We start from the raw sequence: 26,789 nt of genomic DNA, 5'->3' as shown, positions 1-26,789 counted from the left end.
CCACCAAGTTCCTCTGTCCATGGAATTCTCCAGGCAAGAAAACTGGAGTGAGTTGCCATTTCCTTCTCCAGAGGATCTTGCCTATCCCAGGGATCAAACCAGTGTCTCCTGCTTTGCAGGCAGATTCTTTACCATCTGAGCCACCCGGGGACGCCAAATACAATGATGAGGACGATCCTCACCAGATCAGAGAACAGTGATAGGTGTTAGAGACCCACCCCAAAGAGCAATGCTCTTTAAGGAGGAAGTAGATATCTGTGGTTCACTTTTGCTGTGTGGTCAGGAGAAGGCTCAGAGGCCCCCAGGTGAGTTCAAAGGCCCCCTCTGTTTGCTGGGTGGAATAATTCTTATTACAAGGCACACACTAGAATTCACAGGCAGGGAGGGCTTGGCTCTGCCTTGTATTTATCTCTAGACTTTCCCTCTAAGACTGGTGTGGACTCTTTCTGGGGAGGAGGGGAGTTAGGGCTGAGGAGGGGAGGTTAGCGCTGGGGAGCAGATCCAGGCTGGCTGTTGACTGAGCAGTCCCACCGCCCCCACCCCTACCCCCCACCCAGCCCTGCTCAGCTTTTCAAGGCTCCCTGACTGCCTTTGATCACTCAACCAGTAACTGCTGCAGGCAGCAGCCTGAATCTGTGTTCAGAGCCTCACGCAGAGAGGCTGTGAAAACCTTTTCTTTCTGTGGAGCCCAGACAGCCAGCTTCAGTCCAGGGCTACTGAGTCAGGGCCTCCAGGAAGCTGAGTTACACAGAGTCAGCCAAACTTCCCTGTTGCCTCCACTCACACCAGCCTTTCCAGGCCTCAGCCCCTTCCCCTCCGCCCTTCATGGCTCCTCATTTAGGAAAAGGGGAGCCAGTCTGCGCTGCCCAGCCCCCAACCCATCTCTCCACCAATAGAGCAGAACCAGGAGGTGAAGTGGGGTGAAGAGGGGCAGTGGAGGGGGGCGGTGGTATGCTGTGGGAGGTGGGGGCGGTGAAGACTGGAGGCCCAGCCATGTCTTTCCCTCTTTATGAGCTGCAACTTTGGGCAAGTCACTTCTCTCCCAGCTCAATTTCTTTCCTTGCAAATCTGCGCTAAAAATCCTCAATATCTCCAGCTCAGAGTTATCTCTACGTTCAAAAGAGGTGATGGGCAGTGTACAGTCTTACCCAACCTTCTAAACTGAGATGTTCACAGTTCACAGTTCTTCAGGAGCTAGTCTGGGCAATGAAAAACTAATTTACAATTGGCTCTTAATGGCCAATCAAGGGCATCCCGGCAGCTCGGCCAGTAAAGAATCTGCCTGCAAAGCAAGAGACCTGGGTTTGATCCCTGGGTTGGGAAGATGCCCCTGGAGAAGGGAATGGCAACCCACTCCAGTATTCTTGCCTGGAGAATCCCATAGACAGAGGGGCCTGGCAGGCTACAATCCATGGGGTCACAAGGAGTCGGACATGACTGAGCGACTCACACACACATTTAATGGCCAAACGTGACTTCAAGGGTTACACCATCTGGGTAACATATTTCATTTCTGTCTGGTCTCTTCTGGGACATCCAGCCTTAAGAAGAAAGCATTTAAGGTGAGGATTTCAGGTGTCAGGCTGACCTCTAGAGGCAATGCCTTGAGAGAGAAGAGTCTTTGAAACACTCAGATCAGTTTTGACAGTTGTCCTTTTGACTCCTACATAAAGCCGACCTCGCCCCCACACCCTTCCCAACCCCACAGCCACCAGAGGCTCATATAATCTGGACAGGCCACAGCTGGTTGAGACGCCACTGTCATTGTTATCCTGCTAGGTTTTTGCAGCTCTTGCCTCATCAAAACTGTTTTTACAAGTTGCAGAGACCAGGCCGACGTGGGCAGCCCCAAACAGAAGAAGTCTTATCATCCGGCTTTGGCAACTTCCTGTCCTCTGCGCCTCACTGCAGGAGCAGAAATAGAGACTCACAGACTCTCAGAGGAGATGGGAAGTCAGAAGGCGGCAGGCCCGCCTGTCCTCAATGTCACCAGCCAGCGGACAGGCTTACTGAGCACCCGCTCTGTACAAGAGGCTGTAGTGGGGGCTGGGGACATATGACCAAGATGCTGAGCAAGACCTCTCGATCGCTGGTCCTGAGGAAGGGAGGTGGGCAAGGAGACAGGCGGTTGGGCTGCTCGGGTAAGCAGAATAGAGGTGTTCGCTTGGGGGCTCGTGGAGAGGATGGGATGTCGGCCAGGCCTGGGAGAATCAGAAGAGGTTTTGGGGGAGAGGAGTCCTGAAGGAAGATGAGAGGGAGCCGGCAGATGATCACAGAGTTGGGCGAAAAGACGTTCCGGGGGGAGCTGATGGCACGTGCAGGGCAGAGAGGCCAGGAAGGAAAAGAGGCGGGAAGGGAGCAGGGGAGACCGAGGGGGCGGAGTGAGGGCTGAGGAGGCCCAGGGCCAGGGCACGTGGCTGAGCTCACGGTCAGGGCGACGACAGACGAGGCCGGAGCCGGAGCCCGAGCCCGGTCGGGAGGGGCCTCCACCTTGAGAGGAGTCACGGCTTCGCCCCGCAGACAACAAGGGGGGACTCCGAAGGCTTTAAACAGCGCAGTGGTTAGGGAACGGTAGATAAACTTAGATCCCTTCGGTGGGCCCCTGGCAGACAGCAGAGGCAGGTCAGCTTATTGGCACCAAGTCCACAGCTGCTGCCTACAAGCACACGGCCCGGCCCGCCCTCCGCGGCTCGCGCTCCGCCTGCAGGTGCTCGCGACAGGGCAAGCCTTCCCTTATCCCGCTGTGTCCCGGGTTTCCTCTCCTGCAGTGTTAACACGCCTGGGCCCTTCTGCTCCCTCTCACTGGACACAGGAGAGTTTATCCCCAGAAATCTGGGGCTTGGGCACCCCAGCCTCCCCCTCTTATCTCTCCTCCAGAGAAGTGAGTCATCTATACCCCAGCCATCCAAGTGTAGATGGGATCCGAGAAAGCCTCTCCGGGTGGGCAGCACAGACGTTTACACTGAGCCCAGCCTGCTGTGCCTTGGAACTATCAGAGTCTGGCCTTTGTTTCATGGATTAACTAGCGCTGCCATGGAGCTCGCCTCTTCACTCTTGCCTGTTCCCCAGGAACATGCTCTTTTTTGTATTTCTTTGTTGCATTCTGCTCAGCTTCTTCCGGCAGCTTAATTTGGGTGTCTTAATGCCACCCCTCCTCCCAGGCAACACGGCACAATGGTTGGAGTTTGAATGCTCGCTCAGTTCATTATTAACTCTGTCTTCAGGTAAGTGACTTAACCTGTCTGAGCTTCAGTTTCCCATCTGTGTAAGGCTGATACTGTCTATTCCTCAGAACTGTGGGGAGTGCAGCTAATTTATTAACAGGTATTGTCCTTGGTGGGCTTCCCTGGTAGCTCAGTTGGTAAAGAATCCACCTGCCATGCAGGAGACCTGGGTTCGATCCCTGGGTTGGGAAGATCCCCCAGTAGGCACGTGAGAACTGAGAGCTATTAATCATAAAAACAATGGTAGTATTAATGATGACCCACAGCCCTGGCTCTCCTGACTTAGCATCTCTATTTTCCCATCTGTTAAATGAGGATGAGAGTAGTTACTTAGTAGAGTGATTGGGGGATCCGAGGTGATAAAAAAGGGTGGAACACGCGGTCGGCTCTTGGAACGCGGGTGTTTCTCTGCTTCCTTGCCCTCCAGGGGGTCCCTTCTGCTTTTAGCTGTAACATTCATTACTAGGCCCTTTCCCTCTGTCTTGAGATGCTCTTGGCAGGGGTCTCAAGGACCTTCTTGGCAAACAGTCTCTGAGATGAGGTTCCACGTTTGTGTTGCCCAAGATCAAAGAGTCTTTTTTCCATCCCTGGTTTCTTTCTTGTTCTCTCTTTCGTGCCTGTTATTGGTTGAATTGTGTCCCCTACTCTCTCCTCTAAAAAAGATACCTTGTGGTCCTAATGCCCAGCACCTGTGAATGTGGCTTTATTTGGAAATAGGTTCTTTGCAGGCTTAAGTTAATGACGAGGTCACGAGGGTGAGCTCTAGTCCATATGACTGTGGGCCAGATGAGCAGAGAAGAGAAGTCGTGTGCAGCCAGAGACCCGTGGGGGAGGAGGCAGCAGTGTGAAGATGGAGGGAGACTGGAGTCTTGTCACCAGAGCCAAGGAACATCTGGGAACATGCCAGAAACTGAGAGGCGAGCAAGCCTCCTCCTCTAGAGGCTCTGGAGACCGCACGACCTCACCACCTAGACTTGAGGCTTCCAGTCTCCAGGACTGTGGGACCTGGTGACTCAGATGGTAAAGAATCTGCCTGCCATGTAGGAGTCCTGGGTTCGATCCCTGGGTTGGGAGGATCCCCTGGAGAAAGAAATGTCAACCCACTCCAGTATTCTTGTCTGAAGAATTCCATAGGCAGAGGAGCCTGGTGGGCTACAGACCATGGGGTTGCAAAGAGTCGGGCATGACTGAGCAACTTTCACTTACTTACTCACTCCAGGACCGTGAGAGAACACGTTTTGTCATTTTAAGCCAACTAGCTTAGTACTTTGTTATGCACCTCTAGAAAACTAACGCCCTGGCTCCATCACTAGTTTGGGTCCACATGACTGAGAGATTCATTTATTTGTGAAACAAACACTTGTACAGCCTTCAGTTCAGTTCAGTTCAGTCGCTCAGTTGTGTCCGACTCTTTGCGACCCCATGGACTGCAGCACGCCAGGCCTCCCTGTCCATCACCAACTCCTGGAGTTTACTCAAACTCATGTCCATTGAGTCCGTGTTGCCATCCAACCATCTCATCCTCTATCATCCCCTTCTCCTGCCTTCAATCTTTCTCAACATCAAGGTCTTTTCAAATGAGTCAGCTTTTCGCATCAGGTGGCCAAAGTACTGGAGTTTCAACTTCAACATCAGTCCTTAAACTAGTTTTTTATCCAAATGAAGAATATATTATGCAATTATGTATAACATAAAATGGATCAAATGGAGTAAGATTAGGCTGATCAAGAAGAGGAAAGAAAAAACTGCTTAAGAAGACCCCAAACACTACCTTGTTGTTCAGTTGCTAAGTCGCGTCAGACTTTTGTGACCCCATGGACTGCAGCACACCAGGCTTCTTTCACTATCTCCCGGAGTTTGCTCAGATTCACGTCCAAAACACTACCTTACTGATGGATAGAAGAAAGCAACTTTCTGTAAGAGTTGGAAAGGTCTTAGGTGTGTGTCCCGGTGGGAAGAGGTCTAGGAGGTCATGATTCAGATGTCTCTGGGGAGCTGGCATTTTTGTGCTAATTTAAGAGTTCAGTTTATGAAAGGATCTTGGAGAAGGCAATGGCACCCTACTCCAGTACTCTTGCTTGGAAAATCCCATGGACGGAGGAGCCTGGTAGGCTGCAGTCCATGGGGTCTCGAAGAGTTGAACACAACTGAGCGACTTCACTTTGACTTTTCACTTTCATGCATTGGAGAAGGAAATGGCAACCCACCCCAGTGTTCTTGCCTGGAGAATCCCAGGGACGGGGGAGCCTGGTGGGCTGCCGTCTCTGGGGTCGCACAGAGTCAGACACGACTGAAGTGACTTAGCAGCAGCAGTTACGAAGGGATCAGGTTTACAGATTAAAAATTAGCCACAAGGTACAACTTTACTCCTGGCTTAAGAGAAGACTAAAAGAATAAAACAATCAGCTGTGTCTGAACTTGCAGGCCAGCCTGAGAGGCTGTGGTTTGAACAAAACCGAGTTGGCCTGAGTATGAATTACAGGAAGAAAGGAAGGAAGAAAATGAGCTCTAAGGCTATTTATGCCTTTTCTATGGGACACACTGAAGAAAAGGTCGAGTCGCATGTCACAGACCCAGCTGGAAAACTCGGGGCCAGATGGGGCCAAAGGGATGTGAGTCACCGGCTCCCGACTTTCAGGAGCTCTGTATTTCAGACCTCTGAACCCAGCAAAAGCTCATGATTCCAGTGGACCACACCACCCCCCTCCCACCCTCCTGCCTCCGTCCTTGGTTCTCAGGTTGCTTCAAGCTTCAGCCAAATATGTGTAGGTCTTAAACATTAGAATGGATGATCATGGCCTTGGACTCACACAGCCTGGTGTTTCAGGGCAAAATAGTACTTAGAGCTCAGCTGCGTGGGGCTGGAGGAGGAAAAAGGGGTGCAGGCTGTTGAAGGCATGATCAGATGTGATGGGGGCAGTCATATGCCTACCACTGGCCAATCAGAACTCTCCATTGTCCTGGCTACAGTCCTGGCTTAGGAATGGGCACAAGACACATGTCAGCCCGAGGAGGGTCAATCCGGGGACTTTTACACAAGCTATCGGCAATGAGATGCAGTCAGCCAGATTGTTGAGAGAAGGTAGTGTGTGCCTGAAACTGCTAGGCGCATCCTGTTACCATGTTGGAAGAGCCAGCTTGAGTGAGTTCAGGGAGGGAGAGAGAGAGAGACTCAGTTCTGACGAGACTGAGCTTCTTGTATCCAGCTGCCACCAAAGCTCTTTTCTGTGGCAAGAGCTAATACCTTCCATCCTTTTATTTTCCTCAGCCATGAGTGGTTAGGTTTCCTTTACCGGCAATCTAAAGAATTCTGGCTAATACACAGACCTGAGCAAGACACGATAGGGCCACAGCAAATACTACACAAAACTACACAGAAGCCAGACCAAAGATTCTGCCTGTCAGCATGCAGCATATCACACCGCTTCAGTCATGTCCGACTCTGTGCGACCCCATAGACGGCAACCCACCAGGCTCCCCCATCCCTGGGATTCTCCAGGCAAGAACACTGGAGTGGGTTGCCATTTCCTTCTCCAATGCATGAAAGTGAAAAGTAAAAGTGAAGTCACTCAGTCGTGTCAGACTCTTCGCCACCCCATGGACTGCAGCCCTCCAGGCTCCTCCGTCCATGGGATTTTCCAGGCAAGAGTACTGGAGTGGGGTGCCATTGCTTTCTCCAATATCACACCTGAGGGCTTGTAAAGCAGAGCAGATGTAAACAAAGGCGTGGTTTCAAGAGTATTTTAGAGTATCTTAACACACAAAATGAGGGTAGTATTTCTTTACATCCGTCTGGAATTAGGGAATAAAGAGAAAGTTAACAAAAACAAAAACACGGTAATCTGGATCCTTGCAGTAAGATGGCACCATCACCACCAACACCATCACCATCATCCCATCCCAAAGGCAAGAAGGGACAGTCCCGCTGGCCAGACCTGGATGAGTAGCCTAGATCAGAGCCTAGACAAAACAGGGACTGTCCCTGTTTTAAAATTGAAAGTCCTACATTCTCAGGACTTCCTTAGCCCTTAGACGGTCAGTCACACCAAGGGGAGTACTAGGTTTTTATAGTCAAAGCAGCTCCTGTGGGGGTGGGAGGGTGCCAAGCGATCTCTTCTGCTTCAGGCATCAGAGTTCCTCTTCTGTAAGTTTTAAAAGTTGGAGACACATGGGGGTAGGGAAACCTGCTCTCCGAGAGACCTCCCTCAAGAGTTCCATGATTTTATTAATTTTTGTTACAGGGCTGGGCTGACAGGGAATCTTCATTTGCCATCAGCTACCTTCCGTAGCGTCTTTGCAGACTGTAAGCTCAGTTGAGGGTCTAGTCCGCTCTCCTTAATCCTTGTGATCATTATAACTCTCTCATCTCCCCCAGGACAGCACCCTTGGATCAATGTTTTATTGGCCTCAACAACAGAGACTTTTCTACCAACTTTCTAAAGCGTATCGTGTCCTGCACCCCTTCTCGTGTCAGAGAGCTCTCGGCTGGCTAGCTCAGGAGTACTGATGGTATCTGGGGACCTCAGCTGAGGACACGGGCGGGAACCACAGGATTTCCTGCTCTCAGCTTTAGGGGCTTTGTGCTGAATACAATAAGGTATGTTGCCTCTTCCAGGGCCTCCAGTCACGCTCACTGGACTCTCAAAGACTCCATTCTATAATGCTGGTTGATTTATTTTTCACCCATTAACTCCTTCTCCTCATATTTAAGTTTTAAAATTGACTTGCTGAGACGTTGTTCGGTCGCTCTGTCGTGTCCGACTCTTTGCGACCCCATGGACTGTAGCCCACCAGGCTCCTCTGCCCATGGGATTTCCCAGGCAAGAATGCTGGAGTGGGTTGCTATTTCCTTCTCCAAGGGGATCTTCCCGACCCAGGGAACGGAACCCACGTCTCCTGCACCGGCAAGCAGATTCTATAGCTTTTCATTTCTGTGGGTAAACTTGTCATTACCAAATCTGGAAGCCTCAGAATGAATGATTCCAGTCCCTGCTCGGGCCGTGCGGGGCCCCTAATCATCCTGCATCCGCTGGCCTGTTGGTTCTCCGTTGGTGCCGGCATACCGGTGAGCCCCTTGACACTGTCTTCCCACACATCTTCACTGGTGCAAGAACTGTTTCGTGGACTACAGAGATCTATGCGTGGCTGCAACCCGACCTAAACCCAGACACGCCCCCAAACAAAGTCAGAGAGAAGAAAAACACTCTCCATTTGGAGAATCAAGTTACTTCAGGAGGAAAATGGGTACTTCTCTTATAGATTGTGTGTGTGTGTGTGTGTGTGTGTGTGTGTGTGTGTGTATAAAATCTAAATGTGACCCTGGTACATGGCAGGAAGAAGTTACTCTGAACAGCAGCAGAGGACCTGTTAAAGGAATACTTAAAGGAGACTGCGTAGGAAAAAAACAAAGTCCGAATGAATGGTGCTAGGCTGGCTTCCTTCCCTTTTCGTCTTTCTCTTTTTCTGTCTCCCTCTCTTGCATGTTCTGCCTCGTGCTTCTCTTGTGCAAGTCAAGCCTTTCACCGGCACGCTTAGGCCCAGCTACAAGCAACCAGAGCCGCAATCGAGACTTTGACCTCTGTATTCTATGAGTTTCACTTATTTTTTCCAGCTTCCATTATTCATTCCTCAAATTATAACATTAAACAATCCCAGTCACATTGTTCTTTTACTTTAGTTCCCTTCTCATCTTGCTTTTCTCACTGGAGGATAGGATTTGTGCAGGTGTAAAGATCTGGCCCTGGGTTGACTATAGTCATCCAGGAAATACCCACCTACACATGTGGGCTAAGTCATAAGCTACCATGCCCAGAGGTGAATCTCTTATTAGGTGGCAATATATTAGGAATTGAATGTTAAAGAATGAAAAAGAAATGCAAAAAGGCAAAATGGTTGTCTGAGGAGGCCTTACAAATAGCTGAAAAAAGAAGAGAAGCGAAAGGCAAAGGAGAAAAAGAAAGGTATACCCATTTGAATGCAGAGTTCCAAAGAACAGCAAGGAGAGATAAGAAAGCCTTCCTCAGTGATCAATGCAAAGAAATAGAGGAAAACAATAGAATGGGAAAGACTAGAGATCTCGTCAAGAAATACAAAGGGAACATTTCATGCAAAAATGGGCACAATAAATGACAGAAATGGTATGGACCTAACAGAAGCAGAAATATCAAGAAGAGGTGGCAAGAATACACAGAAGAACTATACAAAAAAGATCTTCAGGACCCAGATAACCACAATGGTGTGATCACTCTCCTAGAGCCAGACATCCTGGAATGCAAAGTCACCTGGGTCTTAGGAAGCATCACTACGAACAAAGCTAGTAGAGGTGATGGAATTCCAGTTGAGCTATTTCAAATCCTAAAAGATGATGCTGTGAAAGTGCTGCACTCAATATGCCAGCAAATTTGGAAAACTCAGCAGTGGCCACAGGACCGGAAAAGGTAAATTTTCATTCCAATTCCAAAGAAAGGCAATGCCAAAGAATATTCAAACTATCGCACAATTAGACACACCTCACACACTAGCAAAGTGATGCTCAAAATTCTCCAAGTCAGATTTCAATAGTACGTGAAATGTGAACTTCCTGATGTTCAAGCTGGATTTAGAAAAGGCACAAGAACCAGAAATCAAATTGCAAACATCCATTGAAAAAGCAAGAGATCATTGAAACAGCAAGAGAATTCTAGAAAAACATCTGCTTTATTGATTACACCAAAGACTTTGATGGTGTGGATCACAACAAACTGTGGGAAATTCTTCAAGAGATGGGACTAACAGACCATCTGACCTGCCTCTTTAGAAATCTGTATGCAGGTCAAAAAGCAACAGTTAGAAACAGGTCAAGAAGCAAGCACAGACTGGTTCCAAATTGGGAAAGGAGTACGTCAAGGCTGTATATTGTCACCCTGCTTGTTTAATTTACATGCAGAGTACATCATATGAAATGCTGGGCTGGATGCAGCACAAGCTGGAATCAAGATTGCCGGGAGAAATATCAATAACCTCAGATACGCAGATGACACCACCCTTATGGCAGAAAGTGAAGAAGAACTAAAGAGCCTCTTGATGAAAGTGAAAGAGGAGAGTGAAAAAGATGGTTTAAAACTCAACAGTCAAAAAACGTGAGTTTGTGCAAGCTCTGGGAGTTGGTGACGGACAGGGAAGCCTGGTGTGCTGCAGTCCGCGGGGTCGCAAAGAGTTCGACATGACTGAGCGACTGAACTGAACTGATATTAGGAATTGAATGTTAAAGGAATAGACCTTTATTGACCATTTGCCATGTGGAAATTTTACATGCAGCTCTATGGGGAACAAAATGGCTAGGAAGTTTACAAAAATTTCATTTACTGGAAGAGGCACATGTGTAACAATGAACTATACTAAATGTCAAAATAAATTATTGCTCCTAGACTCTTCATTTCATCATACTGTATAGCCAGACTGCAATCCCCAGGGATAATGCATACTTTTAATTAAATTTCTTTCCTTGTAAAGTTTCTCTTTTAGAACTGAACTATTGAGGCAATATTCAAAGTATTCTGTTAGCCCTGTCCCATTTCTAAATCTTTTTTTTTTTTTTAATTAAAAGATCCCTCTCAATGGGATTCCCTCTCAATTGCAGTCAAGGGCTACAATTTAATACAAGGATTTCTTTGGCTCAGCTTAATATGACTGGGCCACAGTTATCTACAGCACCTTCACATATGGCTGACGAATGCATCTACCACCCATTCCATTGACATAGCCAAAGACATGAAATCCTGGTGAAAGTTGAGCTGGAGTTGGAGTTGTTTAGTTGCTAAGTCATGTCTGACTCTTTTTCGACCCCATGGACTCTGGCCCACCATACTCCTCTGTCCACGGCAAGAATACTGGATTGGGTTGCCATTTCCTTTTCCAGGGGATCATCCCAATCCAGGGATCGACCCCGTGTCTCCTGCATTGAAAGTGCAGAGTTTTAACCACTGGACCACCAGGGTAGTCCCATCAGCATTCTAAACCTAGTATTTTTTTTCCATTTAATAATTATGGCTAAAAACGTTTTCAGGGCTTCCTAAGTATAAAGCACTGTTAGCAGTACTACTTACTATATACTTATCTACTGCTTCAGTTCAGTTCAGTCACTCGGTCGTGTCCGACTCTCTGCAATCCCATGAACTGCAGCACGCCAGGCCTCCCTGTCCATCACCAACTCCCGGAGTTCACCCAAACTAATGTCCATCGAGTCAGCTATGCCATCCAGCCATCTCATCCTCTGTTGTCCCCTTTTCCTCCTGCCCCCAGTCCCTCCCAGCATCAGAGTCTTTTCCAATGAGTCAACTCTTCGCATGAAGTGGCCAAAGTACTGGAGTTTCAGCTTCAGTATCATTCCTTCCAATGAACACCCAGGGCTGATCTCCTTCAGAATGGACTGGTTGCATCTCCTTGCAGTCCAAGGGACTCTCAAGAGTCTTCTCCAACACCACAGTTCAAAAGCATCAATTCTTTGGTACTCAGCTTTCTTCACAGTCCACCTCTCACATCCATACATGACCACTGGAAAAACCATAGCCTTGACCAGACAGACCTTTGTTGGCAAAGTAATGTCTCTGCTTTCGAATATGCTATCTAGGTTGGTCATAACTTTCCTTCCAAGGACTAAGTGTCTTTTAATTTCATGGCTGTAGTCACCATCTGCAGTGATTTTGGAGCCCCAAAAAATAAAGTCTGACACTGTTTCCACTGTTTCCCCATCTATTGCCCATGAAGTGATGGGACCGGATGCCATGATCTTAGTTTTCTGAATGTTGAGCTTTAAGCCAACTTTTTCACTCTCCTCTTTCACTTTCATCAAGAGGCTTTTTACTTCCTCTTCACTTTCTGCCATAAGGGTGGTGTCATCTGCATATCTGACATTATTGATATTTTTCCTGGCAATCTTGATTCCAGCTTGTGCTTCTTCCAGCCCAGCATTTCTCATGATGTACTCTGCACATAAGTTAAATAAGCAGGGTGACAATATACAGCCTTGACGTACTCCTTTTCCTATTTGGAACCAGTCTGTTTTTCCATGTCCAGTTCTAACTGTTGCTTTCTGACCTGCATATAGGTTTCTCAAGAGGCAGGTCAGGTGGTCTGTATTCCCACCTCTTGAAGAATTTCCCACAGTTTATTGTGATCCACACAGTCAAAGGCTTTGGCATAGTCAATAAAGCAGAAATAGACGTTTTTCTGGAACTGTCTTGCATTTTCAATGATCCAGCAGATGTTGGCAATTTGATCTCTGGTTCCTCTGTCTTTTCTAAAACCAGCTGGAACATCTGGAAGTTCACGGTTCACGTATTGCTGAAGCCTACCTTACTATAATTCTGGAGCCTCCACAGGGGTTAGAAGTAAAGGCTCTGGAACCAGCCTGCCTGGGTCCAAATCCCAGTTGTGTTACGTGCCCACTATGTGACCAGTAAGTAAATATATAGTAAGCAGTAGGTATATGTTGTGCTAACTCAGTGGTGTCCAAGTCTTTGCAACCTTATGGATGGTAGCCCACCAGACTCCTCTGTCCATGGGATTCTCCAGGCAAGAATACTGGAATGGATATTATATTACTTCATCTAATCTCACAATAATCCAATGAGGTGATGTACAAAAAAGAGTTAACATAGCAGGCCTGAGGTTGCTATCCTTAAAAAGACTTGCTTGCAAGGCTGACCATTAGCAGCATCTTGGAACTTGGATTTCAAGAGGGTTCCTATCATTCCGAGGAGAATTATTCACTGCACGTAACTGTACAAACGTGGGGTTTATGCTGCTCCCTCCTGGGAATCTTGACTTTTGATATGTCACACAAAGGGTGCCCAAGCAACCAGTGCTCTAGCCCCGAGTCTTCAAGGAGTTTCCTGGTAGCCAGCACTTCACACCTCCCATAACTCGTTGCAGAAGAGTTAAGTATGTCCTACGTGACTCCACTGAGAGATGAACCTTGGTAGTTTTCGCCTGGTTTCCTCTGGGCTTTGCCCTATTTGTTTTCCTTTTGCTGAGGTTGATTTGTATGCATTTGATGTAATAGTTGGGCTTCCCAGGTGGTGCTAGTGGTAAAGAACCTGCCTGCCAATTCAGGAGACTCGGGTTGGATTTCTGGGTCAGGGAGATCCCCTGGAAGAGGGCACAGCAACCCATCCCAGTATTGTTGCCTGGAGAATCCCGTGGATAGGTGTAACAGATCTTAGTATGGTTATATGCTGAGTCCTATGAGTCCTCCTAGTGAGACATCAAACCCACAAGTGGGCTTGGGGACCCTGACACAGGTGTGTGACATTATCACTACTTTAATTTTGAAGGTGAGGAAGCTGATTCATGGAGACGTTAAGTAACTACCCCAAGGTCACATAGCGGGCACGTGACACAACTGGAATTGGGACCCAGGCAGGCTGGTTCCAGAGCCCTTGCTTCTAACCCCTGTGGAAGCTCCAGAATTACAGTAATAATGCCTCCTTCACTGGGAGATTGTGAGTTAAAGGGGGGAGTGTTTGCTCATAATACACTAAATGCTCAGTAAAACTACTATTGTTTATTATGCATCAGCCACCCATCCTTTCCACGTGTTCATCAGGAAATCTACCATACATTTCCTGCAGCTCAGTGACAAGTAGAATGTCTTCAAGAAGCTGAAATATTTAGGAGGAAGGGAAAGGGAGGGGAATGATACGGAACTCATCCCACTATTTTAACAATATTTATTATAACATTTTATCCTGACAGCTAACTGGAGCCTCGACTCTTTCCTTTTCCTTCACCTCTTCCATGGTCTCGGGCCAGTGGAGACTGGACACTGTGGTATCGGTGATGCAGTCAGTACAGCAGGCTGAGTGTTCAGAAGAACTGGGGCAGAAGCTGGACAGGAAGGGGTGATTTCACCCCCTTTCATTATGGTGACCATAGTTTCTATTACTTGTTCTCTAAACAGAACACATTGTCTAAAAACAGAATACTTAACATTCTGTTTGCTGAAATGATTTCCCAATCACCCTTACTGCTTCCTACTTTTCAAACCTTCTAATGAATGCAGAAACATCCTGTTTCTTTCCACTGAGGAAACTAAATGACCCCAGCATTCCGCACACATTCTTGCACTTCTTTCAAAGGAAAACAACCTTCATGTTTTTCTGGCCCTGCCACACAGAACTTCCCATCCCAGGGATCGAACCCGTGCCCCTTGCACTGGAAGTGTGAAGTCTTAACCATGGGACCACCAGGGAAGTCCAGAGAAAAACAACTTTCTTCTAAATGCCTGTTTTCTATGTGTCAAAACAAACGTGTGGTAAGTTGTTATGATGCTTCAGTTGATGGATAAAGATGCTCTAGTTAGAGATGGAGCTGGGTATGCACAGTATATATATATATATATATAGTAGAATTTAGAGGGTAAAGGAGGCTGTCCTTGTTTTAAAACCTCATCTCCATCTACTCCCCCAGACCCCCCTTACTAGAGAAGCAAGTTTCTCATTTCATAGCAAGGAATATGACTTAAAATGGAACTAGCAGGAGAGTAACGGCTTGACATCCCACCAATTAAAACCAATGAGACCAAATCTTTCCCAACGAGCACATTTTGATAAAAGTCAAATTGGAAGGAGCCCATGGATATTAGGCATACGGAAAGAGGACTTGGTCATAACAGGCACCAGAAAAAGGAAATGGAATTTAAGAAGAAAAACTGGTGGTACTCAAGGATCACTTCATAAATACGGTAGATTTTTCTACAGGAAAGCTTGGCTCTTCAAGGCTAGCACTTTATAAGCAACAAGGGAAAGATGGGAATAAAATGAAAAGCCTCCCATTTTTAAATAAATGCATTTTCCACTGAGAAAAATCAGTGTCTTCACACCAAAGGCGTCTACGCTGTAAGGATCCACTGCAAGGAGTTGCTTAGTCATTAGATGAACATCTTTATGCAAATACCTTATTTGAAAGACTGGGGTTTCAGTTTTAGCAGTTTTCAAGTGATCGCTTGCCTGACTTCACATAAGTCACTTCATATCACCTTGGTCTTCTCAGTTTCATTTTCTGTAGAGTGGAGGCTATAATAACGCTCCCCAGGACTGCTGTGAACATTAAATAAGTTGATGTGGGTCAATGTTCTAATGGGACTGTAAGTTAGCGCCTTACTGTTGACTTCCCCGGTGGCTCAGTGGTAAAGAATCCGCCTGCCAGTGCAGGAGGCACAGGCTTAATCCCTGGGTCGGGGAGATGCTTGGAGAAGGAAAAGGCAACCTGCTTCAGTATTCTCGCCTGGAGAATCCCATGGACAGCAAAGCTCGGTGGGCTACAGTCCATGGGGTTGCAAAGAGTCAGACATGATGGCACACATGTTTGTTAGCTATTAACATTCTGATCCAGCTAGCACCAAGATTAAAGAGGAAAATAAAACACATGAAACAAAACCCTAGTTTTCACCATGTTGGATGTCAAGACAGGAGGGTTACTTCAAGAGGAGAAACTTACAGAGCTAAAGGTAAAGGGTGTTGCAATAAACTCACGGCGTGACTGGTCAGAATGTCAGCCGTTCTCCACTGCAGCCACCTTAATCCTTCCTCCTGGGTTTGTCTGGCTGAAATCACACACACAGTGGTCTAAACAGGCGATGGCGTCAATTAAGATTTAGGTCAGAGCCTCTGAAGTAGCCAGTGATTTAGGTTCTGGGATTAAGGAAGACAAAGTCTTAGCAATGGCTGGATAAGAATAACATTCCTCTCTACTGTGATCATGCAACAGCAAGGAAATGTTTGAAATTCAGGCAGCCTAGTATGATGTGCCTGCGAAAGTTATTAGATGGTTGAACTTTTGAAAAACACAGCAGTGCAAATATGTTTTATCAATCTCTCCTGTTGGTAAGAATATTGGAGAAAGCAGATTGGACTCATCTCTCGGTGCAATTCACTCTAAAATAGATCCTTTTCCTAAAGGACTCACTCTGCCCTGCTGTATTCCCATCTGTCTGCCTGGAGTCCCCTCTCCCATCCCCATCATTCAAATACCGTGTGTTTTCTTCTCAAATGCTGAGGACCATCCTTAGGCTCAAAGAAAGCTGCAAATTAGCAAATCTCTTAGCTTTTCTTCTAAGGAAATTATTTTTCAGTGGAAATTTTTGCAATGTTCCTGTCTGATTTTTTTTTTTTTTAACTCTTCCCTGAAGACCAAGCTCCTCAGCTCTGTCCTTGGTAATGCGATTCTAAGGGTGAATAATACCCTTTGGGACCAACTAATTACCATAGTTACTTCAATTTAGCTACGAGCTGTTTTGGCACCTTCCAAACAGCATCCTTTGCAAATTAATCCCGCGTCAGTCGTGTCCAACTCTTTGCGACCCCACAGACCATAGCCCACCAGGCTCCTCTATGCATGGGATTCTCCAGGCAAGAATACTAGAGTGGGCTGCCATGCCCTCCTCTAGGGGATCTTCTCAACCCAGGGATCGAACCCGAGTCTCCTGCAGAGCAGGCAGATTCTTTACCACTAAGCCACCAGGGAAGCCCCAGTGTTTCAGGGACCTATTGCATTTCTTTTTTGGGAGATGGTGATAAGGTGTTTGCCAAGGTCACTTTGTTCAGTGACCAAGAGGCTGCTTAGAACTTACTGAGGAGAATAAGACAGCTGCTTCTCCTGTCTACCCTAGGCCCAGGTGGCCATTTGCAAATTGAGAATGAGAGAGAAGGAAAGAAGGATAACCAGAAATCCAAACAGATGGGGGAAGGCATTGAACGTAAGAGGCAAACGATGATAATTTAACTTACAGATAAACATAATTTAATCTGTCAACTATTTATTCCTGTGAGTCCTCATTAACACAGAAAATCAAGAGTTGTCTATCCTTTAAAGGTAATACAGGGACTTGCCTGGTGGACCAGTGGTTAGGACTCTGAGCTTTCACTGCTGAGGGTGCAGGTTCAATCCCTGGTCAGGAAGCTAAGATCTTGCAAACTCTAATGTATGACCAAAAGAAAATACAAGGTTTTTTTTTTTTTTTTTTTTTTCTGTTTATTAATGATGAGGAAACTATTCTAATACTTGGGTACCTTACAAACCAACACAAATGAAACAAATGATCCCAATAATTTTCTGACTTTTAACTCACTTGAAAAAAAGATCCATGCTGGCGGGGACCATTGTAGGGACTCCATTAATATTTGTTGATACGCAGGTTGGTCAACATGATCACAAAGGAAAGCTAACTTTAAAAAATCCTTCCTAAATTTCCTTTTGATACTTGTACCTCTGTGATCCGGTTTATCACCTAGATAATGAAGTGTATACCATTTTGACTTTCTTTACGTAGGTTGAGCTGAATTTAATTGGATTGACTCATTCATCCTAGAAGACTTCTCTCTCTAAATATATATCTCCATACTCTCCTCTTATGGAACGCTCTTTTCTTGTCAAATCCCACTCATTCTTTAGATTCCTTCTTTTAAAAAGCTTATTCTGTCTCCCCCTCTTCCTCTTATCAGCTAATAAATATCAAGCATTAAATGTGTCAAATAACGGCTTTGGGGATTTGGTGTATGTTGATTTACGGAACACTCAAAACCAGGTATTGACTCATAACTTTCACAACCACCCAGTGAGGCAGGACTGTTATTACCTCCTCGCTGCAGATGAGAAACTGAGGAACAGAAAGGTAAAGTAACTTGCTCAGGAGCACACAGTGGCTGGCTGTTGGAGGAGGGCTTCTAACCCAGGTGGCTGGCTCCAGAGCGGCCCTCGAAAGCACTCAACCAGTTACTCCGGCCAGACCAGTAACACTAACCCTGACACTAGCTATTGACCTCAGCGTCTCCACTCTGTGGACGGACAGAGCGCACTGCCTCCCAGCGTTCCGTTTCTCCTGCACATTTCCCTCTAGAGACACAGGTGCTGAGAGAACGCTGCACTTGCTCGAGCCGTGTTGTGATGGTGCAGGCTCGCGACCGTGCTTTTAGGGGAAAATACTTCCCATGGTGATGCTCAGCCACTGATAGTATCACTTCCTCTAAATGTTTCCACTCCTTATGGGTGAAGCTGTGGGTGGGGAATTTCAGAGTCATGGAAATAGCCAAAAGGTTATGAGAGGTTCATGGACATGGTACCATTCGATAACTATGTGCTAAACAGTCCCATATACTCTAAGGAAAAGATGAATCTAAAAATACTCTAGTAGGAAGGCTCCAGGGGAGTTTTGTATGAAAAGTGGACTCTTCAGGATCTAGCAGTGGTCAGGACTCACCGTGGCCATTTGCTGATTTTGGCAAAGGGTGCTTTTGAAAACTAAGCATCACACAGGCCCTTGCACTAAGGGTTTCTGCGGTAGGGGAAGTGGACAGTGAGAGTGAAAGCTTCCCTGAACGTGCCCACAATCAGGACAGTTCTCCTTCCAGGAGTCAGTTCTATTTCCTCTTTCCCTCCGTGGGTGTGTGCTCAGTCGTTCAGTCGTGTCCGACTGGACAGTCATTTTTATTTCTCCTTTCCTTTCGTTTAAGGACCCTTTCCTCCTTTGATGCTTTTTTCCTTCTGGCTTTTAGGTGCCTAGTTCGTTCACCTGTTACCCCCAGTTAAAACCAGTTTCTAACATAAGGCAAAGACGCTTCACACCTCTGCTGGTAGGGTTTTGTACATGAGAGAGGGAGAACTTTGGGAGGCATCATGCCTTCCTGCAATCATTCTTGAAACTTCTTCTTTGGCAATGACCTAGGACTGTCAACTGACAGAGATGATAAGTAGATTGTCCCTTGTTTACACAACAGAGTGCTCTACAGCCAAGAAAATGAGTCATCAGCATCTATTCGCATCCATATGGATAACCCTCCAAAACGACACAGAGTCAGTCTGGAGTCACAGAGTCAGTCATGGAGGAATGTCTATGGTATGATTACATGTGTTTAAGTTCCCCAACAGGCCAAAATAAACTGCATATACACATAAACTGCGTACAAATTAAGTATATATAAATTGCCTATACATGTATATATATATATATATAGGCACATGAGGCCAGTCTAAAAAGAAAAATAGTGGAGTGTAATTAATACGAAATTTAAGACAGCATTTCCCTTCAAGTGTTGGAAGGTGGGCAGTGGGTACACATGTATTTTTTTTCTTCTACTGTTATTTAGAATGTGTGTGCACATCACATATAGTTCTTTGTAGCACAAAATGTCTCATGTATTTTAAATTTTTTTCTCAAGTGAAATGGATCTGGATTAGTGGCCCTCATTTACCATCTTCCTTGGAAAGTGGAGGAAGGGACTTGGGGAAGAAGAGCCGCCAATAGAAATTAAGTAGAAAGGCTGCCTGGGTGGCTCAGTGGTAAAGAAGCTGCCTGCCCACGCAGGAGACATGGGTCCGATCCCTGGTCAGGGAAGATCCCAAGTGCCTCGGAGTAGCTAAGCTCACGCGTCACAACTACTGGGCCTGTGCTCTAGGGCCCGGGAGCCACAACTACTGAACCTATGTGCCCTAAGAGCCCATCCTCCACAACAAGAGAAGCCACCTCGATGAGAAACCCACGCACGGCAACTAGAGAGGAGCCCCCGCTCTCCACGACTAGAGAAAAGCCTGCACAGCTATGAAGACTCAGCACAGCCAAAAGAAAAAAAAAACTAAAAAAAATTAAATACGGGTGAGTTATAGACCTCCTTCCACCACAACTTCTAATCTAAAGCGAACGTGCAAAGGAAAGTGGGTGCATCGGCACCCCTGCTGAGTTACTCCTGAGCGGCCAGCCTCAGTCCTCAGGGCAGGACTCCCCGACCAGGAGCCTGGGGCTGCGTCCATCCCAGGCAGCCTTTCCCCTCACGGCCTGGACATGTGGGAGCCACAGCGGGCACAGTGAAGTTGCTTATTTTAATGACCAAAAAAGCCTGGGGCACACATGAGGCTGGCTCAGCCAGCCCCTGCCCAGGACGTCCACCCCTCCTGGCCCTGCAGCTGGGTGGACGGGACACAGCCATGCCATTGGGGAGCACCTGCTCTCGCGGAGCTCTGTCCAAGTCTTCCCTCCATCAGGCCCCACCTGTTGGGGTTTCCTCATCAAGTGTGCTGCCAGTACCAGGAGGGACACGGTCCTTTACTTTAAACGGACCCACTTTTAGGGTGGTGGAGGATGGCCAGTTGGATGAAGGTGGTCAAAAAGTACAAACTTCCAGTTATAAGTACTAGAGATGTAATGTGGTGTAGTTGCTGAGTTGTGTCTGACTCTGTGTGACCCCATGGACTGTAGCCCACCGGGCTCCTCTGTCCATGGGATTCTCCAGGCAAGAGTACTGGAGTGGGGTGCCAGTTCCTTCTCCAGGGGATCTTCCTGACCCAGGCATTGAACCCTCATCTCCTGCATTGGCAGGCGGATTCTTTACTGCTGAACCACCAGATAACATACAACATGACAAATATAATTAATGTTGTTCTATGTTATATATGGAAGTTTTTAAGGGCATAAATCCTAAGAATTCTTGTCACAAGGAAAAGATTTTTTTTTCAATTTCTTTAATGTTGTATCTATATGAGATGATGGATGTTCTACTATGACAATCACTTCATGATGTATGTAAGTCAAATCATTATGTTGTACACCTTAAATTATTTGTTGCTGTATGTCAACTATATCTCAAAGAAAACCTGGAAGAATACAAAAACAAAAAAAGGAAAATAAATAAAGACACCTTCTTTTAAACTTAAAGATATGTAAATCAAAAAATAAAAACCTTTCATGCCACTCCTGCAAATAAAAAGCCAGTGTCACTGTGGTTACTAGAAGACAAAATTGTGCTATTAAATTTTAGCTAGCTACCACTGCCTGCTGATGGCTCCTAGCCTGAGGTCTACTTCCTCTTTGTGGAAAAGGTAAATGGCCACAGTTAGACGGGTCTTCAGATCAGGCCTACATCAAAGGATGAAAAGAGTGAAATGGAAAAGATCTTTCTCCATGATAAAGCGATGAAGTCAAGTGACTCAGTGTGATTAAATGCCACACCTGGTGTCAGCTACCACACCCACTTATTGTGTCCCACACTTTGGAAATTTTGATCAAATGAGTTATGGGGAGGCCAGGAGGCAGAGGGGGAGTGGAGGTGATTCGAGGTGGGAGGTGTCTTCACGTGGTGCAGTTTTGTACAGGACATGCTGAATTTAATGGACCCTCCCTGGCTCTGGGGCCTGGGTCATTTTTCCAAGTGAAATCTCACAAGGGGATGAGAATGGGTAGGAAGAGTGCTAGGGGGAGGGAAGAGTGGAAAGAGAAGAGAGGAAAGCCAGAAAGGGCACATGACCAAGTCAGCTGCCACTGTGGGCAATGGGGGCATAAGTCCAGGAGGAAACTCTGAGAAAAAGTAAGATGGTCTTCCTCAGTGATCAATGCAAAGAAATAGATGAAAACAATAGAATGGGAAAGATAGGGATTTCTTCAAGAAAATTAGAGGTACCAAGGGAACTAAAGAGCCTCTTGATGAAAGTGAAAGAGGAGAGTGAAAAAGTTGGCTTAAAGCTCAGCATTCAGAAAACTAAGATCATGGCATCTGGTCCCATCACTTCATGGCAAATAGATGGGGAAACAGTGGAAACTGTGGCTGACTTTATTTTTGGGGGCTCCAAAATCACTTCAGATGGAGATTGCAGCCATGAAATTAAGACTCTCACTCCTTGGAAGGAAAGTTATGACCAACCTAGATAGCATATTCAAAAGTAGAGACATTACTTTGCCAACAAAAGTCCATCTAGTCAAGGCTATGGTTTTTCCAGTAGTCACGTATGGATGTGAGAGTTGGACTGCGAAGAAAGCTGAGCGCCAAAGAATTGACCCTTTTGAACTGTGGTGTTGGAGAAGACTCTTGAGAGTCCCTTGGACTGCAAGGAGATCCAACCAGTCCATCCTAAAGGAGATCAGTCCTAGGTGTTCTTTGGAAGGAATGATGCTAAAGCTGAAACTCCACTACTTTGGCCACCTCATGCGAAGAGTCGACTCATTGGAAAAGACTCTGATGCTAGGAGGGACCGGGGGCAGGAGGAGAAGGGGACGACAGAGGATGAGATGGTTGGATGTCATCACCGACTCGATGGACGTGAGTTTGAGTGAACTCCGGGAGTTGGTGATGGACAGGGAGGCCTGGCGCGCTGCGATTCATGCAGTCGCAAAGAGTCGGACACGACTGAGCAACTGAACTGAACTGAACTGATCTATAGCCCATGAGAGAGTTAATTCCTGGGGCTTTTCATTTGCCTTTGGGCAATGGAAGTGGCTCTACTTGGCCTGGAGAGAGCCGTCAGGTCATGAGATAAAGATTCAGGATGTTAGAAGTCAGCTCAAAGTTGTACTGAGGCCTGAAGAATGTAGGCAGGACTCTTCTTCTACTACACCCTTTCTCTGCTAGATAGTTAAAACAACAACAAAAATCACATGTAATCCTTACCACAGCCCTTCACAATAGTGACTAATTTCCCCTTATTTACATATAGAGGAAGAGGCACCAGAAGTTACATAATTTGACCAAAGTCTAACAGTCTGTCCTCCTGCACCTCCGCTTATACTTTTCTAGTCTTTTTCCTATCCCCCCGACTTATAAAATATTGAACTAAAACTCGCACAACATAAATTAGCCAGTTTAAAGAGAACAATTCAGTGACGTTCAATATAGCCACAATGTGGGGCAAGCACCACCTCTATCTAGTTCCAAACAACTGGATCACCCTAAAAGGAGACCCCGTACCCATGAAGCAGTGGTTCCCCATATTTCCCTGCTCCCAGCCCCCAGTCTCCATTCTGTTTCTATTGATTTCCCCAATTCTCAGTATTTCATTTAAATGGAATCATACATTATGGGACATTTTAGTTTTCATACATTTTAGTTTTCTTTTACTTCAGTTCAGTTGCTTAGTTGTGTTCGACTCTTTGCAACCCCGTGGATTGTAGCATGCCAGGCTTCCCTGTCCATCACCAACTCCTGGAGTTTGCTCAAACTTGTGTTCAGTGACTTGGTGATGCCATCCAACCATCTCATCCTCTGTCTTCCCCTGCTCCTCCAGCCTTCAATCTTTCCCAGCATCAGGGTCTTTTCCAATGAGTCAGTTCTTCACACCAGGTGGCCAAAGGATTGGAGCTTCAGCTTCAGCATCAGTCCTTCCAATGAATATTCAGGACTGGTTTCCTTTAGGATGGACTGGTTGGATCTCCCTGCTGTGTTCTTTTACTTAGAACAATGTTTTTGAGGTTCATATATGTTGTAGCATGTATCAGACCCTTATTCCTTTTTGTGGCTGAATAAAAAGCCTCTTGATGAAAGTGAAAGAGGAGAGTGAAAAAGTTGGCTTAAAGCTCAGTATTCAGAAAATGAAGATCACGGCATCCAGTCCCATCACTTCATGGGAAATAGATGGGGAAACAGTAGAAACAGTGTCAGACTTTATTTTTTTGGGCTCCAAAATCATTGCAGATGGTGACTGCAGCCATGAAATTAAAAGACGCTTACTCCCTGAAAGAAAAGTTATGACCAACGTAGATAGCATATTCAAAAGCAGAGACATTACTTTGCTGACTAAGGTCCATCTAGTCAAGGCTATGGTTTTTCCAGTGGTCATGTATGGATTTGAGAGTTGGACTGTGAAGAAGGCTGAGAGCGAAGAATTGACCCTTTTGAGATGGTGTTGGAGAAGACTCTTGAGAGTCCCTTGGACTGCAAGGAGATCCAACCAGTCCATTCCAAAGGAGATCAGTCCTGGGATTTCTTTGGAAGGAATGATGCTGAAGCTGAAACTCCAGTACTTTGGCCACCTCATGCGAAGAGTTGACTCATAGGAAAAGACTTTGAGGTTGGGAGGGACTGGGGGCAGAAGGAGAAGGGGACGACAGAGGATGAGATGGCTGGATGGCATCACTGACTCGATGGACGTGAATCTGAATGAACTCCGGGAGTTGGTGATGGACAGGGAGGCCTGGCGTGCTGCGATTCATGGGGTCGCAAAGAGTCAGACACGACTGAGTGACTGAACTGAACTGAATATTCTATCAAGACTTCCCTGATGGCTCAGCAGTAAATAATCCACCTGCAATGCAGGAGACACAGGAGTCACAGGTTCAATTCCTGGATCAGGAAGATCCCCTGGGGAAGGAAATGCAACCCATTCCAGTATTCCTGCCTGAAAAATCCTATGGACAGAGGAGCCTGGTGGGTTACAGTCCATAGGGTTACAAAGAGTTGGACGTGAATCAGCGTGCAGGCCCACACAATATTCTATCCTGTGACTGAATAATATTCCGTCTTACAGTTATATACGAATTTATTTATCCATTTATCTGTTGATAGACTTTTAAGCTATTTCTACTTTTTGGCAATTGTGAATATTGCTGTTATGAACACATGTGCATGTACTGATTTGAGCCCCTGTTTTTAGTTCTTTGGAGTGGAATGTGGGTAGGCATGGAATTGCTAGGATATGTGCTCATCCTGTGTCTAACTTTTCAAGAAAGTACCTAGTCTTCTTAGAGAGCTCACGCTCTTCTCGCTGTTTAAATGTTAGGATTTCTTAAGGTTCCATCCCAAGCCACCCCCTCTTTTCTCATTTGATGTTCTCTCTCAAAAATATTTCATCCAAACCCACGGCACCAATTAGCATGTATATACTAAGGATCCCTAGACCTTTGTTCTGGGCTCTAGGACAGCATGTCAACGGCCTGGCTGACATCTGCCCCTGGACGTGCTCAAGGCCCTCCAAAATCCAAGAGAACTCATCCCAGGCCTGGATGTTCATTAACCCTTCTAGTCTCAGCGAGCAGCATCAACATCCATTCAGAAGCCCCAACCAGGACAGCGAGGATCACCTTCAACCTTGCCCCCGGGATCTCCTTTCTTGTCTGCCCTCAAGTCCTGCTGATTGTCCTTCTCGATGCCTCTCTGTCTATTTTGTCTATCATCTCTCTATTTTGTCTCCACCGTGAATACTCACTAGACACCCTTGTCTTGTCTGGACTCCCACTGATGTCCTTGCTTGGCTGACTTCATCAGCCTTCTAACCGGTCTCCCTGTCTGGGTGTGGCTCCTCCCATCCATTCTCCACACAGCAACAAAAGGGATTCCTTAAAAAGGCACATCAGATGACAACGCTCCAAGTTTCTCCATTTTAGAATGACCAGCATCTTCAGCACTGCCTCTTTGTCCGGACTCCTGTTGGGCCACTCTGCTCTTTCCTCTGGCCACACCTTAATTCAGCCAGACAATTCGGGTCTCCCGCCTGGCACTAGCCAATGCTTTGCCTTGTGCATGCATTTTCCAGTTCTCCTGGTGCTGGGGTATGGAAACCTCGCTGACTCCCAGACAGATCAGGCTTCCCTGCTATGTGCTCTGGTCCTTATCACATTTATGTAATGATTAGTCAACGTCTGCCTCTCCTCTGGATTGCAAGCTTTTGTTGGGGGGAGGGCAGGGCAATGTCAGTTTTGTTCCATCCTACTGAAGTTTTGACTTAAATGTGGCTTCCACACTGTGAATACTCACTAGACACTTGTTCAGTAATTTAGTGACAAACAGTGCAGCTCTCACATGGAACAGCTCACACCTTGCCCTGTCCACTGCTCCCCTCTGCCCCATTCTTAGAACAGGAATATCCAAAAAATAAGCAAACCCGGGAGGAGACAGAAAATAGGAGGAAGACCGCTTGGCTGGTTTCCACGGCTCTGTTGTGGAAGATCCTACCTCACACTCACTTCTGGAGGGGAAACCAGCTTCTGGGGGGAAGGGAGGGGCTCTCCAAGCAGGAGTTGAAAGGACTGGAGCCCCCTGCCCTCACTTCTGGTCACTAACATGGGGACTAGCCTGCTCACCAACCTCCTGGCGGCTTTAGATAGTGCCTGACCCATTTAGAAGGGCTTTCCCCCTTTCAAGTTGTGTGTGTTCTCATTTCGAAGTATTAATAAATTCAGCAAGACAAAAAGGTGGCCTCCAGTTCTTTGAGGAATAAAGGCAATGGAACAAACGAATCCGTTAAATGAATTAATGTAAACAGAGAAATGCAAGGATGGAGCTGATGGGGTGGCTCAGTGTGGACATGAAGAATAGTGTCCTTTGTCTCCAAACCCCTTAGAGGGGATGATAACAGCCAGTTCGTGGCAGAGTCTAGACACTCATTGAGTGATTCTAAGTCACCACTTCCTGTCCCTCAGTCATTCCCACAGAGGCTGAACACCACGTTATAAGTGACTCAGATCCACCATCAGTTGTAAGTGACAGCCCACACTTAGAGGGTCTGAAATAATTTAGGAAAAGTAAAAGCTCAGGGTCATTGCAGGGGAAACTCTGACAGCAGGAAGGGGGAGGAGCCATGTCCTTTACACGCAGGAAGCACCCACCCAGGAAGATTTGAAATGCAGAACCACATCGATTTGAAGCTGCCCGTAAGCCAGCGTCTCCAGGTCAACCTGCAGGAGACCAGTAGCCCCTCGGCGGCATGTGGCGTCCCCTCGGCGGCATGTGGCGTCCCCTCGGCGGCATGTGGCGTCTCTCCCAGCAGCTGCAGAGGAGGGTGCCCACGGTGGGGAGCCCCACCGGCTGTCTGACATCAGCTCAGGAAGTCAGA

General features: G+C 46.6%; 1 protein-coding gene across 2 annotated transcripts in view; it reads right to left on the bottom strand.

Annotated features, from left to right (window-relative positions):
- NEDD9 (neural precursor cell expressed, developmentally down-regulated 9) overlaps window positions 1-26,789 on the bottom strand; it is a 272,334-nt gene that overhangs the window by 163,515 nt on the left and 82,030 nt on the right. The gene's annotated exons all lie outside the window — the stretch shown is intronic.

This window comes from Ovis aries, chromosome 20 (genome assembly GCF_016772045.2).
Source record: "Ovis aries strain OAR_USU_Benz2616 breed Rambouillet chromosome 20, ARS-UI_Ramb_v3.0, whole genome shotgun sequence".
Taxonomy (NCBI): domain Eukaryota; kingdom Metazoa; phylum Chordata; class Mammalia; order Artiodactyla; family Bovidae; genus Ovis; species Ovis aries.
The sequence above is the reverse complement of the archived record's forward strand: the minus strand, read 5'-3'. Positions and strand labels throughout refer to the sequence as shown.